The sequence below is a fragment of the Schistocerca cancellata genome, chromosome 4, assembly GCF_023864275.1.
Source record: "Schistocerca cancellata isolate TAMUIC-IGC-003103 chromosome 4, iqSchCanc2.1, whole genome shotgun sequence".
In the NCBI taxonomy this organism is placed as follows: domain Eukaryota; kingdom Metazoa; phylum Arthropoda; class Insecta; order Orthoptera; family Acrididae; genus Schistocerca; species Schistocerca cancellata.
The window spans coordinates 741,812,518-741,826,458 of NC_064629.1; positions in this window are offsets into that span (position 1 = coordinate 741,812,518).

Sequence of the window (13,941 nt, forward strand, 5' to 3'; positions counted from 1 at the left end):
CAACAACAGTATTGGCCAGCCAAACCAGTTCACCTGTGCCTCGCAGGGCAATGAGATTGCTTCACAAATCGTATACAGGGTGTTACAAAAAGGTACGGCCAAACTTTCAGGAAACATTCCTCACACACAACGAAAGAAAATATGTTATGTGGACATGTGTCCGGAAACGCTTACTTTCCATGTTCGAGCTCATTTTATTACTTATCTTCAAATAACATTAATCATGGAATGGAAACACACAGCAACAGAACGTACCAGCGTGACTTCAAACACTTTGTTACAGGAAATGTTCAAAATGTCCTCCGTTAGCGAGGATACATGCATCCACCCTCCGTCACATGGAATCCCTGATGCGCTGATGAAGCCCTGGTGAATGGCGTATTGTATCACAGCCGTCCACAATACGAGCACGAAGAGTCTCTACATTTGGTACCGGGGTTGCGTAGACAATAGCTTTCAAATGCTCCCATAAATAAAAGTCAAGAGGGTTGAGGTCAGGAGAGCGTGGAGGCCATGGAATTGGTCCGCCTCTACCAATCCATCGGTCACCGAATCTGTTGTTGAGAAGCGTACGAACACTTCGACTGAAATGTGCAGCAGCTCCTTCGTGCATGGACCACATGTTGTGTCGTACCTGTAAAGGCACATGTTCTAGCAGCACAGGTGGAGTATCCCGTATGAAATCATGATAACGTGCTCCATTGAGCGTAGGTGGAAGAACATGGGGCCCAATCAAGACATCATCAACAATGCCTGCCCAAACGTTCACAGAAAATCTGTGTTGATGACGTGATTGCACAATTGCGTGCGGATTCTCGTCAGCCCACACATGTTGATTGTGAAAATTTACAATTTGATCACGTTGGAATGAAGCCTCATCCGTAAAGAGAACATTTGCACTGAAATGAGGATTGACACATTATTGGATGAACCATTCGCAGAAGTGTACCCGTGGAGGCCAATCAGCTGCTGATAGTGCCTGCACACGCTGTACATGGTACGGAAACAACTGGGTCTCCCGTAGCACTCTCCATACAGTGATGTGGTCAACGTTACCTTGTACAGCAGCAACTTCTCTGACGCTGACATTAGGGTTATCGTCAACTGCACGAAGAATTGCTTCGTCCATTGCAGGTGTCCTCGTCGTTCTAGGTCTTCCCCAGTCGCGAGTCATAGGCTAGAATGTTCCGTGCTCCCTAAGACGCCGATCAATTGCATCGAACGTCTTCCTGTCGGGACACCTTCGTTCTGGAAATCTGTCTCGATACAAACGTACCGCGCCACGGCTATTGCCCCGTGCTAATCCATGCACCAAATGGGCATCTGCCAACTCCGAATTTGTAAACATTGCACTAACTGCAAAACCACGTTCGTGATGAACACTAACCTGTTGATGCTGCGTACTGGTGTGCTTGATGCTAGTACTGTAGAGCAATGAGTCGCATGTCAACACAAGCACCGAAGTCAACATTACCTTCCTTCAATTGGGCCAACTGGCGGTGAATCGAGGAAGTACAGTACATACTGACGAAACTAAAATGAGCTCTAACATGGAAATTAAGCGTTTCCGGACACATGTCCACATAACATCTTTTCTTTATTTGTGTGTGAGGAATGTTTCCTGAAAGTTCGGCCGTACCTTTTAGTAACACCCTGTATACAGTTGGTATTTCAGAAAAGATGTTGATTCGAGAACAAAAATGAGACGTCTGTTAGTGATTTCGTGAACCAGGAAACTGGCGATTGATAGTACATCGCAACTTCTGTCCGTGGCGTTCAGTCAGTCACGAGCCTCTTTAGAGACAGGAGCTACTATCTTATCTCGCTCAGTCTTCACCTCGAGTCGGCAGCTGGCTTTCACTCTCCGTTACCGCTAGCGTTTTGGTAACTGCTGCTTCACGAAAGAGCCAGCCGCAGTGGCCGTACGGTTCTAGGCGCTGCAGTCTGGAGCCGGTTCGAATCCTGCCTCGGGCATGGATGTGTGTGATGTCCTTAGGTTAGTTAGGTTTAATTAGTTCTAAGTTCTAGGTGACTGATGACCTCAGATGTTAAGTCGCATAATGCTCAGAGCCATTTCAACCATTTTTATCACGAAAGAACTGTTCAACCGATTTTAAAAATCAAAATGCTGCCGTAATCTAAATGAAAAGGGATATTCAAATTACATATGCAATTTTTCGGTTTAAAAATTCTCAGTTAAAATTCTGTGTTGCTTGTCGTAAGTGAGGTTCTTTTTACAATACATAACTACATATGCTAGAGAATCTGCAAGAATCTTTTCATTAAAATTTGCAACTAATTTCACTGTTGTCTTCTGAGTTGTCACAATATTTTTCCTATGAGTGATGTTAATCACACAGGATAGTTCATTACGAAATTATATGGACCTACATCAGTGTCTACTTCGATTAGTGTAACTCGTTTAATATCGAGAAATGCATCATATGCTTTGAGAAAATTAATTGATGGATAAATATTCCACATCTCTTGAAGCAAATCTTCGTTTCTTCTATTTTTCAGGTACATTTTCTGTAGCTCAACATGATGGAATAATGAAGAGTGGAGCAACTGATTATTTTTACGATTTGTTTGAGAACCAAAAAATAGGAAATATCGCATATCAAACTCTACAGAGTATAGAAATTCGTAATATCTAACTCAAACTTTTTCTCAACAGTGATTCCAGCAACTTTTGCAGTTTTCAGTTTATAAAAAGATATGGGACTTTTAAGATTTTTCAGTATATTTCCTCATTGTTCTTACTCGTAATTTGGCTCATACTTAACGATTGGTATCCGAATTTCCATAGATTCTGTTACAAGTTTTCCTTCTTTCGGAAGTGTAACTTTTATTTCGACTCCAGGCTGATTATAATCAGGCCATCTAAGAAGAGCATCTCCAGAAGTGGAACTCAAAGTAAAAATTACTGTAAGATCTCCTTCCCATAAAATTTCCTTATAGTCCTCAAAGAAACCACCAAGCATGTTCAGTGGATTAAGCGCTTCGTTTTGTATGAAGTATATGTCCTTCCATACTTATTTTGTCGGTATCAGATAAAGTCAAATACAATAAAACTGATGAAATAAAAGGATGTTCAATTCTAGATAAAATATTATTTCTATTCTTTGGGTTACAAAATCAAATAGCTTTGGTGCATAATTATCAATTAATTTTTTATTGGATTTTCCATTGTATGTATGATAATCTGTATCATCAGTTCGAATAATACTGAAGCTCATGCATATTTGAGCATGGCTAGGATGTATCCATCCATCACCAATGTTTATGTTAATCTCTGTATCCTTGATTGGTACATTTAAATTATTTTTAGATTTCTCATTCACAGGGAATAATTAGAAATCATAACTCTCTATCTTGTTCATTATTTATTAAGGAATACCTTTTATTAAGCGTTAGCAAAAAGTCTATGACGAAGCCATTTCTGAATAAAACGTTCGCACTTTTCCAACCGCATCAATTCGAACAAAATCATCGAGCTTCCGATGGCCATCTCCGCCATCGTTGTCAGGAGTTCTCTGACTGCCGGGGCTGTTACGGTCTCTCGCTTATATAGGCATGATGACATCATCAGCAGCCAATCAGATCCATCCAATGTGGCGCGCGCGCGTAAGTCGACCCGGGCAGATAGCGGAGCTATTGCCCGTGGCAGTACCGGTGACGTCAGGTGGCGCCAGAAGCAGGCGCCCCGTTCGAAACTGCCGCTGCCGCGTCGCGCGTCTGTCTCTGCTTTCTTTCGATGTCCAACGCTGTCCCCATGCCCTGCTGCTGAGTGTGTATCCATGGTCTCTGTTGAAATTTTTGTTGTTTAAGCGAATCTCGGCCGCTTCCTTTATAACGGAGTCCCAATATGTAGACGCATGAGCCAACGCTTTTGTATTTTCGAACTGTATTTTATGTCCGTTTTTTAGGCAATGCTCCGCTATGGCCGACTTGTCAAGCTCCCTTTGTTTTATACGGCGCTTGTGCTCAGTACAACGCTCCGCAACCGTGCGAATTGTCTGTCCAATGTACATGCTGCCACATTCACAGGGTACACCATACACACCGGACACTCGAAGAGCAATGTCGTCTTTAACAGGGCGCAACGTATCTCGTATCTTGGGGGCGGGCAGGAACACTGGTCTTAGCCCATGTTTCAGCAACAGACGTCCTAACTTACTGCCAGTTGCTCCACAGTATGGCAGGAATACAGTCCGTTTGGCCTCTTCTACTGATTCACAAGGTGTCTGTCGTCGGCGGCCCTTGAAAGCATTTGCGGTGTGTCTTTTGCTGTATCCATTTTCCCCGAAAACACGTTTTAAGTTCTGCAATTCAGACTGTAGGTGGTCGTCGTCAGAGATAATCTTGTCTCTATGAACCAACGTGTTCAGGACAGTTTTCTTGTGTACAGGGTGGTGGAAACTGTTGGCGTTCAAGTACCGATCAGTGTGTGTTGGTTTCTGGTACACTGAATGACCAAGGTGGCCCCCTGCCTTCCGCTCAACCAAAATATCCAAGAATGGTAGCTTGCCGTGCTTCTCCATCTCAACAGTAAATTTAATGTTGGGATGGACACCATTCATATGATCAACGAACTGCTATAGTGTATCTTCACCATGAGGCCATATCAAGAAGGTTTCATCACCGTATCGTAGAAAGCAAGATGGCCGTAATGTCGCAGTTTGCAGAACGTGCTCCTCAAAGTGCTCCATGAAGAAATTTGCGACTGCTGGAGACAGTGGTGATCCCATGGCTGTGCTGTCAGTCATCTCATAATATTCCTCGCAGTACAAAAAGTACGTTGTCGTTAGGACGTGACGGAACAAGGATGCGCGACGCGGGAGCGCAAGTTTTAAACGTAGCGCCTGCCCCTGGCGCCACCTGACGTCACCAGTGCTGCCACGGGCAATAGCTCCGCTAGCTGCTCGGGTTGACTTACACGCCCGCGCCACATTGGATCAATCTGATTGGCTGCTGATGATGTCATCATGCCTATATAAGCCATAGACCGTAACAGGCCCCGCCGCTGATTCGAGGGTTGGATCCCTCACTTCATCGAGGACTTGTACTGCCTGGGCTACTCTCAGGGAGTATCTTCGATTTCGATGTGGAAGAGCCCCACCATTTCCTTGCCCACCCCTGCGCCACTTTCGGCTGTAACCACCCCTACCTCCCCCTCCCCTATCACTGTCGCCCCATCGACAGCTACTGAGTTTCCGCCACTCCCTGCACCACCTCCGACAGGCTCCGAGCCCGCACGGATTTCGGCTCGACGTTCCACAGTCGCTGTGACACCCACGCCCCCTCCCTCTGCGTCATCCGCTGCTCAGGGTGGTACTGCCCCCCGCCATCTTCCCCTGCAACCCATCCCCCAGCCCCCTCTCCACCCTGTCGTGACCACGAAACCTTCAAAGTGCCCGAATGTTGACCCTTCCCCCGAAATCTCCTCCGAGAAAACCCCCGATCCCCGTGACCCACCCACCCCCATGGACACGACCCCAACCCCGACCCCCACCCCCATCACGCCTGCCACCCACACCTTTGTCCTCTCCAATCCTGACCCTCAATTCGTCGATGCCCACTCCCTCACCCTCATCATCCGGAAATACTACCCCGATGCCCCCATCTCCCTTCTGATTCCTCGCAAGGACTCGGTCCTCATTAAATCCCCCAATTCTCCCTTCCACACCGATCTCCTCTCCCGCATCCCCCGTATCCAATTTGGCTGATGTGCAACCTCCACCCCCTACCACACCCCGTCCTCTCCCCATCAGCCTCAACCTCCCCGACGTCCGCCGATCTTCACCGCTGTGATCACGAAGCTTAGTCCCGTGATCACAGAGGCTGAGGTGTTGGCGGAACTCGACTCCTGGCCTGACATTGAAATCCGCTTGGCCCGTCGCATCTTCGATGACGCCGGGCTGACTTTTCTCGTGCGGATATTCACCGAATACTCCTCCTCCATTGACTGGCTACTCACCGAGGGAGCCCTCATCTACAATCGCCATCATAAGGTGGACCCCTCCCATTCCCCAGTCCAATCCTACCACTGCCAACGCTGTCTCACATACGACGACCATGTTACCTCTGCCTGCAAGAACCCCCCTACTTGTCCCCACTGCAAAGCTTCACACTTCCTCAAGAATTGCCCCAACCTCACCTCTCCCCCCTCCTGCAACACTTGTAACGAACCACATCCTACCTACTCCTCGAAGTGTAAAGCGAAACCTCCTCCAGTCACCACTGAGCTCACTGTCCCTGTCCGACCTGTCGATGACCCCATCCACCCAACAACTCGCTCCGCCCTCCACCTACTGCAGAGGACATCATCCGTTTCATCACCATTGTGCTCCAAAACATCCACACCTTCCAGCGCTCCCACACCTTTCCCAAATCGCCCTCGCTGCCCGCTCCATCTTCCATCTTACCACCTATGCCACATACTCCCACAACCAGGCCCACTTCACCTTCACCCCCCTCACCACCCACGTCTAACTCTGCCCTCCCATGGTACAACAACCCTACCGTATCCTGTACCACAACATTCACTCCCTGCCCACCCACAAACTCCTCTTCCTCCGCACCCACCGTCAGCACTGCGTGGATGCCTTCATCCTAAATGAAACCTTCCTTCAACCCCGAATCTCCATCTCTACGGCTCCTTACACCCTTCACCGCACTGATAACCTGTACCTTCTGGCGTGTGGCGGAGTTGCTATAGGCCACCTCAAGCACCTCCCTGTCCGGCCCCAACCTCTCCTTAACAATCCTGACGAGCATCTCACCCTCAGCCTCTTCTTCCTCACCATTACCATCACCTGTGCCACCATTTATGTCTGCCCTCGCACCCACATCCCATATGATATCCTGGCCCACATTGACTGCACCTTCTCCACCTACGTCATTGCCGCCGACCTCAATATCCACAGCCGTGATCCTGCCAACCTCCAGTGGTGGCATCAGTTTCTCACCACCCTCCAGGGAGACCTGGTTCCCCTGCCTCAGCACACCCGACCTGAATCCAACACCACTCCTGATGTGGTCCTTGCCTCTCCCAACCTCCTTGGGCGCATCACCGCAGATGTCCTTGACCTGATTGGCAGTGACCATGCTCCTGTTCTCCTCACTATCTCTAATGGTCGCCATCCCCGCAACGCTCCTCGCCCCGACGTCCTCCTAAACTTGTCCATGATTACTCCCGTGTCAACTGGGATGCCTACCGAGACTTCATTCACACCCAGGTTGACGGCCACAACCTTACCCTCCAATCTCCTAATGACATCTCTCGCACTGCTGCCTTCCTGCACCAGACCTTGTCTGACGCCGTCGCCACCCATATCCCCGCCAAAGCCATCCACCCTCACTGCACTGCCTTGCCTCCACAGCCCATCCTTCTCCTTGGAGAGTCCTGGCACCTCTACCGCTCTTTTCTCCGCACTCGTGACCGGGATACACTTACCCGCCACCGGCAATTACAACGACACATCCGCAACCTGCTTACTGTGAAGAAACGCCATGCCTGGCGCCAGACATGTACACAACGCAACACCACACTCCCCATAAACTCTTCCAAGTATTGGTCTGCTTTCCACCGCCTTACTAGGAACTGTCCCACCCCCCAGTACCCTCTCCTCCTTAATGACCGTCCCTTTCCTGACAACCTCAGTAAGGCCAACTACTTTGCCTCTCACCTCTCCGATCTCTTTTCCATCCCAGATGATCCCCACTTTTATTATTCCCTCTTCCCTGACGTCATGGAACGTACGAATACCTCTGTTCCTCCCCTTGCTCCTAGCTTCCAGTACTTGGGCCACACACCACCATCTGAACTTAACACTCCCATCACTACACAGGACATCAGCCTCACTCCGCACTAAACACAACACTGCTCCCGGCCACGACTGCATTACCTACTGCCACCTCAAACACTGCCCTCCCTCCTACCTTTCAGTCCTTGCCACCCTCTACAATGTCATCCTTGCCACTGGCTTCTATCCCGACCTGTGGAAAACCTCCTGTATCCTGATATTCTCCAAACCCAACAAGCCTCCATCTGATGCCTCTTCCTATCGTCCTATCTGTCTCACATCGGTGTTCAGCAAGCTCTTGGAATCCATCCTTTCCCGGCGCATCCATTACCACCTCCGCCAAAACCACCTCCTCCCCAACACTGAATGTGGCTTTCGACCTTCCTTCTCTGCTGATGACCAACTCCTCCGCCTCACTCACCTCCTCTCCCTCCAGCTTAACTCCCGTCGCTCCGCCATTTTTGTCTCCCTCGACCTCGAAAAGGCCTACGATCATGTCTGGCATCCCAGTCTCCTGTTTAAACTCCAAACCTACGCCCTTCCTATCAACTACATCCATCTGATGGCCTCCCTCATCTCCCACCGCCCCTCCTATGTTACCATCCATAATACCAATTCCCACACCTTCTACCCGTCTGCAGGTGTGCCCCAGGGCTCTGTCCTCTCCCCTCTCCTCTACCTCCTGTACTCGGCAGATATGCCCCAACCTCCCCCTCCAGTACACCTCTTCCAATATGCTGATGACACCGCATTCCTCGCCCTCGCTCCTACCCTCCACGGTCCCAACACCTTCTCCAGACTCACCTTGACCTTTTTGCTGCATGGTGTAACCAGTGGCTCCTGAAAATCAATCCTTCCAAGACCCAGGCAATCATCGTAGGTCGTACCACTCGTTCCTTCCGGCTCCTGGATTTCTCCCTTACTGTCTGCGCCCGTCCTGTCCGCCTCACCCCCACCCTCACCTACTTTGGCCTCACCATTGACCATCACCTCACCTGGATCCCTCATCTCCGCTCCATCCAATCCAAAGCACACAACCACCTCCGACTCATCAAAGTCCTCTCTGGCCGGACATGGGGGTTGCACCCCTTTACCATCCTCCACACCTACAAATCCCTAATCCATCCCATCCTCTGTTATGCCAGTCCTGCCTGGATATCTGCGCCCCCAAATTCTATAAGTCCCTCCAGATCCTTCAGCGTCATGCACTCCACCTCGCCTTCCGTATATGCCTCCCGTCCCGCACACGGATCCTCTATGATCTCATTCCTTTCCGCCATCTGCTCCTATTCCTCGAACATATCTGCATCCTCTACACCTCCCGCCGCCTTGATCCCCCTCACCGACTGGTGGCTCCTCTCCTCTCCCATCCCCGCCCCCTGCCACGCCTTCACTGTTGTGTCCTCCCTACCCTCCATTTCTACACCCTTCATCTCCTTTCCCAAGGTGGCTTCCATCAACTCCCAGATGATGCCCTCTCTCCCTCCATTTATCCCTCCTATCAACTCTGATCCTCACTCCCCCTCCTTTCCTCTGTCCTTTTCCTGGGATCCCCCTCCCCCTTCCATCCCCTTTTTCCCCACCTCCCCTCTCTCTGCCCCCTTCTCTCCCCCGAGTCCTTTTGCATTTCCCTCCTCAGCCTCTTCTCATTCCCTCTCGCGTCTGCCCTGCCCCTCTCCCCCAGTGAGTCCTCTCCCTCCTTGGTTCCTCACCTTTTCGTTTTTTTCCTTCCCCCATCCTTGTTCTTCCCCCTCCTCCAGGTCCCCCCCCATCTGACTTTGGCTCGGAAGTGTCATCTTTGTGCCGCCATTTTCGTGCAGTGTTTTACAGTGAGTGTTCTGTGCTGTGTTTTTTGGGAAGTGTTGCGAACGGCCATCATACTGTCACTGGGTGTGCTTTTTATCTCTTGCAAACAGAAACCAGACTGTCGCCATGTTTTTTAATTGTGTGTGTACTATGTTACTTGTCTGATGCCTGTGTCTTTTGTTGACATTGCCAATCCCTTTTGCTTTCTGTTTGAACTTTCCGCATTTTTCCGCCATTTTACACTTTAAGTCACCGTTTTATCGCCTGTTTTTCTTGTTTCTTTTCTTCTTCCGTTTTTTTAAAAAAAAGTCTGTAGGCTGTAGAGCAGCGTACTAAGCTGCTGCCAGCCCGCCCCCTTCGGAGGGAATTGAAAATCAATAAAGAAAAAAAAAAACAGGCCCCACCATCAGTGAACTCCTGACGACGATGGCGGAGATGGCTATCGAACGCTCGAGGATTTTGTTCGAATTGACGCGGCTGGAAAACCGAGAACGTTTTATTCATGTATGCCATCGTGAAAGACTCTGAGGACATGAAGCCATTTCTAAAACAACTGTCACACAAGTCAATCAAATTATCATTATCATCAGATGTAGTTATTTCTGAATCATAAGTAGAATCACCAGAAGGAATGTATACAGGATAATTTCGTTCATGAATTATTGGTCCACCAGATTCTGCATTCATCTTGAATGAAACAGTAATATTAGTTTACCAGTATCTCCAGCTCAAGCAGCATTATCAGTATGCCTTATAAACATTCTATCACCTACATTGAAATTTATATTAATTATTTGGAACATGGTATGCTTTCACTGAATTCCATACAATGTGAAATAGTAGGACCAAGCAGTTGTGGAAAACTGGCATTAATGATCAATAATTATATATTTTAGGCCCTGCTTGGTTAAACTGGAATAAAATTAATCATTTGTGTATTTACTGTAAAAGTGTGGATCAACCAAAATATCAAGAATTTATAAAAATGAGCAAAACACTGAAGACAAGCTTAATGAGTAGATTGGTATTCTCATTGCAAATAATGATGAAATTATATCACTAGATCAACGTCAAGTTAATTCACTTGTGGTATTCGATGGCTTCATTCTTGAAAATCAGGATAAAGTGAGAGAATATTTTACTAGAGGTAGATATAAAGGAATAGATCGTTTTTATTTAGCCCAAACTTTCTCAAAAATAACTAAACAGTGTGTCAGTGAGAATCTGAATTTTTGAAATATTTTCAGACAGGATGACACAAATTTAAATCACAGTTACCATGTATTTCTTGGTGGAGATTTAAAATTTGATGATTTGAAATGGTTCAAAATTGTTCAAAAACGGTTCAAATGGCTCTGAGCACTATGGGACTTAACATCTGAGGTCATCAGTCCCCTAGAACTTAGAACAACTTAAACCTAACTAACCTGAGGACATCACACACATCCATGCCCAAGGCAGGATTCAAACCTGCAATCGTAGCGGTCACACACTTCCAGACTGAAGCGCCTAGAACTGCTCGGCCACTGTGGCTGGTGATGATTTTAAAGAAATATGTAGTAAAGACTGGAATGATCAGTTTGAATTTTTTATAATAGACGTGACTTGAAAACTGAAGGAAAGTAAGTTCAGGCGTAAAATAAAAAAGTTCCTAACAACATAAGGTGAACGAATCGTTTATCAAATACCATCATTACAAATAATTTGTTTATGGTTTTCATCTATGTTAAATGTTTTCCAAAAGGACTAAGTACAACCTCATTGGATGACCAACAGGCCATAAAAAATCTAAACGAAACAGCAAAATGTTCAAGAAGTGACAGAACAATTCAGATTTTGGAAAGAAACAACCAAGAACAACCTGTGAAAAATATAAAAAAGAAGATCAGCCTGTTTTTGCAATACAAAAAGGAAAAGAAGGAATTGAAGGTATAGGTGATAATGTTCTGAAAGCTACTGAACAAAATAGAGAGCCTGAAAAACAGATGGTTTCACATCATAATAGATATTTAGAAGAATTTTCAGCAATTAAACCACATGAACACCCAGAGTGTGACTATAAACTAAGTGAATCAGAAATATAAGCTGTTTAGAATAAATATGAAGAGACTAATAGTAGAAAAAAGTTACAAGATAAAGTTGAGCATATGTTAAAAATAAATATTAATGAAAAAATGTTAGAATTTATCAACAATAATGAAGATGGAGTTTTTCGATTCAAACATTTTGACACATTTAAATCTGTTGGTCGTTTGCTGGTTGAATTCAATGGAAATAAATTAAAAGTTCATGAAAAAGAAGACAAAGGCACAGATAGGCTAATGAATCTTTTAACTAAAAAACAATACTGTGAATAATATGAGTAAAAATATTTGCTGATGTTGTTTTATGAAATTATGCACATATGTGTATTGTTCATGAGCATTATATCCTGAAATTAATCAAAATAAAATAAAATCAAGTATAGGCAAAATATACAATAAACTGATAAAAGAAATTACTGATGTCTATTTTCCCAACTTGTATCCAGTACCACCTAGATTCTGCAGATTATGTATCTCCAGCTCAAGCAGCATTATCAGTATGCCTTATAAACATTCTATCAGCTAAATTAAAATTTATATTAATTAATTGGAACATGGTATGCTTTTACTGAATTCCATACGATTTATTAATTAAAAAATTTATTTAATTACAAAATATACAGAAAAACCACTTGAATATGTTTGGAGTAATGATGTTAGACATTTAATTGACACACTGGCAGTAATTTATATCGAAGAATTACGTGAAAATAAGAATAATCATAATGAAAATGTAGTTAAAAGAAAGATGTTAAATAATAAAGGTAGTGATTTTATAATCAACAATCTAAAATGAATTCCATATTGGATTATTTTTTGAATAACTTACCATATACATTACGTGAAAGTGAAATATTTGGAAAAGGCTTAGTAAGTATATTAATTAACAATCTTCCTTTTGAAATGCATCTTCCAGGCTACAGATTTGTGGCCTGGGAACAAAATTAGGTGATACATTAGCTACAGGAAATCAAGGAATAAATCAACTAGATGAAGCTTGCAAAAAACATGATATTGCCTATAGAGATAACAAAGATGTAGAAAGAAAGACTAGAAGCAGATACAGAACTTCAATTTGCTGCAAAAGAAAGAATGCATGGATCTGATGCTCCATCAGGAGAAAAATTAGCACCAGCAGCAGTTAGAGGAATAACGTACAGAAAGAGAAAATTAGGTGTCAGTTTAGATAGTTTGAAAATGCATAGTGTTTATAAAAATTTCAGTAGGGATAAAACACCGCTATCCAAAAATATTACAAATTTCAATAGCACCGTATCAGTGCTATCTAAAAAATTCAGTGGCCCCATGTCAGTGCTACCCAAAAATATTCATTCTCATAAAAATTTTATCTATATAAATTAATAATTTCTGCATTGATTATATTTGTTACCTAGTGGTTGGACTAAACCAAATTCAAATAAAATTAAACTAAATAATGAAGAGTTAAATGATATTGGTAGTTTTTTTAGTTATACACAAAAAGGAAAATGAGATTGAAATAAAACTTCAAGAGCCCATAAGTGCAATAAAAAACAGGTGGAAATTTGCTTATAACATTAGCTATCACTGTTGTAAAAAAATTATTGAATATCTAAGAAAAATGATCAGGGCCAACAACACATGAAAGTGGATTTCTTCTATTACTGTTGGCTGCATTACCATATGTAGCAAATACTGGTTCATTAGATGGTGGATCTGCAGCTATTGTAAATGCAGTAATAAACAAGAAAAAACTGATAAAGAATTAGAACAACAAAAAAGATATAAGGAATGGAGAAGAAATGAACTGGGCTCAGTTCAAAAACTGCTACAGTGGTCGCTGGAGTATAAAATAATATGCAAAAAATAATCCACATGTGTCCTAAAGCATTAAATAATTTCGATATTGAAACACTTGGTAAGCAATTAAAAATTAAACTTTTTTGTGGTGTGTTCATGTCCAATGCATTACCTAATAAACCAAAAAATACTGAATCTGGATTAGTAATCCTGGTACACATTTGATTTTTATTATAATAATGAAGATAAAAAATTATATTTTAGTCATTTGGAGGAAATATTCCCAAACAATTGGTTAAATAGCTTGGTTCAAGTGAGCTGTACTATAATCAACACTGAATAGAAGATTTTAATGAAGTAATTTGTGGTCATTTGCGTATATTTGTGTTAAAACGAATTGAAAGTCTTGTAATATTAAAATTTAATAAATGGACGTTTTTGGGAATAAGATAAATAAGCAAAAT